The following is a 6,400-nucleotide window of genomic DNA, read 5'->3' on the forward strand; positions in this document are numbered from 1 at the left end:
ATCACACACTGCTCTCCAGCCTAGGCAACAGAGGGAGACCTGGTCTCAAAAAACAACCAACTAAGGAACCACAAAAAACCCCCCCGCCACACACACAAAAACAACAAATTCCATTTCCATAAAGAGTCACTGCTATCCCAATTATCATTTATTCACTCATTCGACAAATACATGAAGAGAGAGCATTTCATATCCAGCTATTATTAGGCAAGGGAATACAACCATGAAAATGATGTAGTCTCTTGCTTCAAAGGGTTTGCAGTTTCTGGAGGAAAGGTTAATTATAATACAAAAAGAAGTGACAGATAAAACATATAGTCATAGCATACAGGAACCTCTGTCTAGTATTGGGTGTGGTCAACAGGAAAGTTTTTCCAAGTCTTGAAAGATGAATAGAGAGTTAGCTGTCAAAGAGGAGACAAGGGCATTTCAAAGAGAGGAAAAAAACATGATTAAAAGCATAGAAGCATAAGAAAGCACTTTGAATCTGAAGACCAAAATTAAAGCAAAATAAAACACTCAAGGATTCTAAACACGTAAGAAGTTTCTTAAATGCACACTCTTAAACTCTATACTTAAGCTGGGCAATGAGTTGGTTAAATCTGTATTTTGTGGTCTGTATTTTTTCTTTTAGAGACAAGGTCTCACTCTGTTGCCCAGGCTGTAGTGTAGTGGTGTGATCATGGCTCATAGCAGCCTTGAACTCTTGGGGTCAAGTGATCCTCCCTCCTTAGCCTCCGGAGTAGTTGGGACTACAGGTGCACACCACGGTACATGGCTAATTTTTTTTTTTTTTTTTTTTTTTTTTTTGAGACGGAGTTTCGCTCTTGTTACCCAGGCTGGAGTGCAATGGCGCGATCTCGGCTCACCGCAACCTCTGCTTCCTGGGTTCAAGCAATTCTCCTGCCTCAGCCTCCCAAGCTGGGATTACAGGCAGGCGCCACCACACCCAGCTAATTTTTGTATTTTTAGTAGAAACGGGGTTTCACCATGTTGACCAGGATGGTCTCGATCTCTTGACCTCGTGATCCACCCGCCTCGGTCTCCCAAAGTGCTGGGATTACAGGCGTGAGCCACCGCGCCCGGCACATGGCTAATTTTTAAACTGTTACATTTTATAGAGACAGGAGTTTGCTATGTTGCCACGGCTGGTCTCCAACTCCTGGTCTCAAGACATCCTCCTGCCTGGGCCCCTCAAGGTGCTGGGATTACAGGCATGAGCCACTGTGCCTGGCCATCTTTCTTATATTTCTATCTTATTTCTACAACACTGTTGTTGGAGAACACTCACTAAAGATCATTATATTTCATTTGGTTGAAATGTTCCACTGAGCTCATAGGAACACTTTGTAAGTAGTTGTTTCAATTTAGAATGGTTTGATTGTAATAAACAGAGACTTGAGGTTTACAATAGGAAACATTTATCTCAAACAAGAGCTATAACATCGCTGAGCCTCCCTCAGTGAACCTGCTTCTGCACTCAGGGCAGCTTTGTGAGCTCAGCATAGGTGATCATCAACAGCCATTCTTGTCCGGTCCTTTGCCATTAATTTGGCTCAGCTCCATTCCATTATCTATATCCTCTGTCCTGCTACCAGCTGGTAATTTCACTCAAGCCTCTCGTTGTTCAGTCAGGCCGCACGTCAGAAGTTGCTGGGTTGCTGGCCAATTGAGAGCTCCCTCCCCACCTTGTGCCAGGTGACTAGCTTTGGCCAAACTAGCTGGAGAGGTGAGACCAGGTGAAGGCCACTGCACAACCTGCAGAAGATTTACAGACGAGTAGACTCCCTGATGCTGAAGAGAAAGTGGATTTAGAGAAAGAGAGAAAAAGAAGGAGAAAGAAGAAGAGACAGAGAGAAGAGCCCAATTAATATTTGCTCATCAAGTAACAAAGTTACTATGTAAGCAAGCTTTTAGACAGCTCCCTTCATGCTACTGGCCATCTTCAAATCTACCTAACCTTTGTATTTACGCTTTTAAAAAAAGTTGTAAAGAAAGAATAATCCAGCCTGGCATAGTGGCTCATGCCTGTAATCCCAAAGTTTTGGGAGGTTGAGGTGGGAGGATTGGTTGAGCCCAGGGAGTTCAAGACCAACCTGGGTAACCTAGTGAGACCCCTGTCTTTACACACACACACACACACACACACACACACACACACAAGCCAGATGTGGTGATATCTGCCTGTAGTCCTAGTTATTAGGGAGGCTGAGGCAGGAGGATTAGTTGAGACTAGGAATTCAAGGTTACAGTGAGCTATGATTGTGCCACTGCACTCCAGCCTGAGCAACAGAATGAGACTCTATGTCTCTATCTTAAAAAAAAAAAAAAAAAAAAGTAGGCCGGGCACGGTGGCTCAAGCCTGTAATCCCAGCACTTTGGGAGGCCGAGGCGGGTGGATCACGAGGTCAAGAGATCGAGACCATCCTGGTCAATATGGTGAAACCCCGTCTCTACTAAAAATACAAAAAATCAGCTGGGCGTGGTGGCACGTGCCTGTAATCCCAGCTACTCAGGAGGCTGAGGCAGGAGAATTGCCTGAACCCAGGAGGCGGAGGTTGCAGTGAGCTGAGATCGCGCCATTGCACTCCAGCCTGGGTAACAAGAGTGAAACTCCGTCTCAAAAAAAAAAAAAAAACTGTAGCCATCCTAACGGATATGAAGTGGTACCTTGCTTGTGGTTTTTTGTTTTTTGTTTTTTGTTTTTTGAGACAGAGTCTTGTTCTGTTGCCGAGGCTGAAGTGCAGAGGCATGATCTTGGCTCACTGCAAACTTCACTTTCTGGGTTCAAGTGATTCTCCTGCCTTAGCCTCCTGAGTAGCTGAGATAAAAGGCATACATCACCAAGCCCGACTAATTTTTGTATTTTCAGTGGAGACAGGATTTCACCATGTTGGCCAGGTTGGTCTCAAACTCCTGACATCAAGTGATCTGCCTGCCTCGGCCTCCCAAAGTGCTAAAATTACAGGTACGAGCCACTGTGCTTGGCTTCATTGTGGTTTTGATTTGTCTTTCCCTAATGACTAAAGAGATTGAACATCTTTTCATGTGCTTGTTGGTCATTTGTACATCCTCTTTGGAAAATATCTGTTCAAGTCCTTTGCCTATTTTTAAATTGGGGGGTTTGTCTTTTTGTTGTTGAGTTGTAAGACTTCTTTCTATATTCTGCAGAGTAGATCCTAATCAGGTATATAATTGGTAAATATTTTCTCTCATTCTGTAGGTTGTCATTTTAGTCTGTTTGTGCTGCTGTAACAGAATATCTAAGAATGATTCATTTATAACAAACATAAATTTATTGGCTCACAGTTCCAGAGCCCAGGAAGTCCGAGATCAAGGCACTAGCATCTGGTGAGGGCCTTCTTTCTGCATCATCATGTGGTGGAAGGCTAAAGGGCAAACAAGCAGAAGGGGACAACCGCACCCCTTTACACCAAAATGAATCCTACCCATCAGAGCAGAGCGCATGGCCCTATCACCTCCCAAAGGTCCCATCTCCTAATACTGCTATGACAGCTACCAAATTTCAGCATGAGTTTTGTAGGGGACAAGCATTCAAACCATATCAAATTATCATATTTTTGCTGTCTTGATAGTGTCATTTGATGCACAAACTTTAAACAATTTTTTTTTTGAGACGGGATCTCACTTGTCGTCTTCCTGTCTCACTCTGCCAGGTAATCAGGACTACAGGCACACAGGACTATGCCCAGCTACTTTTTGTAATTTTTGTAGAGACAGGGTTTTGCCACGTTGCCCAGGTGAGTCTTGAATTCCTGAGCTCAAGTGATCTGCCTGCCTTGGCCTCCCAAAGTGATGGGATTATAGGCATGAGCCACTGGGTCTGGCCTTTTATTGGTACATAATTTTTTTATTGGTATATAATAATTGTACATATTTATGGGTTACATGTGATATTTTGATACATGCATACAATGTGTATGTGTACTGTAGCTTTGTAATATTTTTCCCTCTCAGTCTCCTGAGTATCTAGGACTCCAGGTGTGTGTCACCACACCCTGCTAATTTTTTTTCTTTCTTCTTTTTTTCTTTCCTTTGAGACAGTGGTGTTGCTCTGTCACCCAGGCTAGGGTGCACTGGTGCAATCTCGGCTTACTGCAACCTCCACCTCCTGAGTTCAAGCAATTCTTGTGCCTCAGCCTCTCAAGAAGCTAGGATTACAGGCATGTGCCACCATGCCTGGCTAATTTTTGTATTTTTAGTAGAGACAGGGTTTCGTCATGTTGGTGAGGCAGGCTAGTCTCAAACTCCTGGCCTCAAGCAATCTGCCCACTTCAGCCTTCCAAAGTGTTAGCATTACAGGTACAAGCCACTGCACCTGGTCTTTCTTTCTTTGTCTCTTTTTTTAATCTGTAATAATTGTCAGTTTATTCCTCTGGCTAAGAGATCCAGAGGTAATGTGAGGTTTACATTTCTTTTATCATCAAGAGTTTAGGTGCCCCTATTGCCCTCATAAGCTGGTTGTAAATTATCTGATTGACCCTTACTTGCAAAAAAAAAAAAAATCCTTAATTCTTCTTGTGCGAGACACATGTTCATTAAAAAATACATATAAGCAAAAAGAAAAAAAAGAAAACCAATAAAACTTCACACCACACAGAAATAAACTTAAGGTTAAGTTTTTGATATATGTTATATGGATGTATGCATACACACATGCACACACACAAAGTTTGGAATTTTATCCTACATATGTGAGCTGATATTAAATATGCTGCTTTGCCATAATCTGTTATGCTTTACTTTAACAATATGGAATGAACATATTTCCATGCAAATATGTGAAAGTTTTTAATTGAAAAATAGACCTGGAAAATGGGTCAAAATCCAAAATCCAAGGAGATGCTGGAACTAAGGAAACTACCCAAAATAAAGTTTCATCAGATGATTAAAAGTAAGATGGAGGTCAAAGATATATCAAAAAATGCTAACAGAAAGAAAGCTGGGGCCAGATTTTAATATTAGGCAAAAATGAATTCAAGGCCTAAAGCACACAGGATAAGGACAGCTGCCTGAATGTCTTTGCTTCCAATGCATCATCACAAACTTGTTTCTCACTCTTCTTATCTCTTCCCTAAGCCTTTCAAGCTCATCTACTCCTCTTATCATTTCTTCAGGGTCCAAATGCCTAACGGGTGTGTCCTCTTTAAATCCCTGGCCAGGCTGAGTCGGCCCTCCTCTGGGGTTTCCTTCTGCTTCCTGGCTTACACCTTCTTCAGAAGGTTGAGGATTTCCTTTTTGTCTCCTGTGGTACATCTTCCAAAAGGTGGTCTTCCTCGGCCTTTGGCATGTCATTTTCTTCACAAGACTTTTGCATATTGAGTATTTTTTATTTCGTTTTTGAATAAAGTAATCCTGCAGGGACTCAGGAGATTTTCCTCTCTTCCCTCACCTCGATTTGTGTCACGCCCAAAAAACCAAACATCCTGAAAGGATCTTGGGCACTTTTCTTCTTCTCCAGCAATAGGGAGCTGCTACAGGAAGCAGGCCCTGGACTATATCTTTATTTATTTGTTTATTTAACATTTGCAGAGACAAGGTCTTGGTATGTTGCCCAAGCTGGTCTCCAACTCCTGGATTCAAATGATCCTCCCACTTCAGCCTCCCAAATGTAGTAAATTTTGAAATCAGGAAGTGTGAATCCTCCAATCTTGTTCTTCATTTTCAACATAGTTTTGGGTACTTGAGGCCGCTTAAAATTCCATATGAATTTGAGGACCAGCTTTTCTATCTTTTTTTTTTTTTTTGAGACGGAGTTTCGCTCTTGTTGCCAAGGCTGGAGTGCAATGGCGCGATCTCGGCTCACCACAACCTCCACCTCCTGGGTTCGGGCAATTCTCCTGCCTCAGCCTCCTGAGTAGCTGGGATTACAGGTACGCACCACCATGCCCAGCTAATTTTTTGTATTTTTAGTAGAGACAGGGTTTCACCATGTTGACCAGGATGGTCTCGATCTCTTGACCTCGTGATCCACCCGCCTCAGCCTCCCAAAGTGCTGGGATTACAGGCTTGAGCCACTGCGCCTGGCGCTTTTCTATCTTTAAAAAAAAAAAAGACTTTGAAATCCTTAGAGAGATAGCAATGACTCTGTAGAACATTTGGGATAGTATTGCCCTCTTAACAATATTAAGTGGTCTGGATCAGGACCACTTTCTGGTAACAAAACTGCTCTAAAAATAGTCTATTAATTTTAAATAGCTAACTCACACTACTCTTGGGTCAAAAAGGATATCAGGAAGACCAAGGAAGATGCCAGATAGGAGACAGGGCTGACGTGCAGCTCCCACTTGGATGGTCAGAACAGCATGTGGAGACTCACACCATGGACTTTTGCTCCAGGAACCACTGCAGAAGCATGCCAGAAAAACCAAAAGAAATC

The 6,400-nt window shown here is 42.7% G+C and overlaps 1 pseudogene; it reads right to left on the reverse strand.

The window, feature by feature from the left end:
- Positions 1-4,907: 4,907 nt before the first annotated feature.
- Positions 4,908-5,525, reverse strand: LOC120362265 (transcription elongation factor A protein-like 8; annotated as a pseudogene).
- Positions 5,526-6,400: the final 875 nt, after the last annotated feature.

The sequence above is a fragment of the Saimiri boliviensis genome, chromosome 15 (assembly GCF_048565385.1).
Source record: "Saimiri boliviensis isolate mSaiBol1 chromosome 15, mSaiBol1.pri, whole genome shotgun sequence".
Lineage (NCBI taxonomy): Eukaryota > Metazoa > Chordata > Mammalia > Primates > Cebidae > Saimiri > Saimiri boliviensis.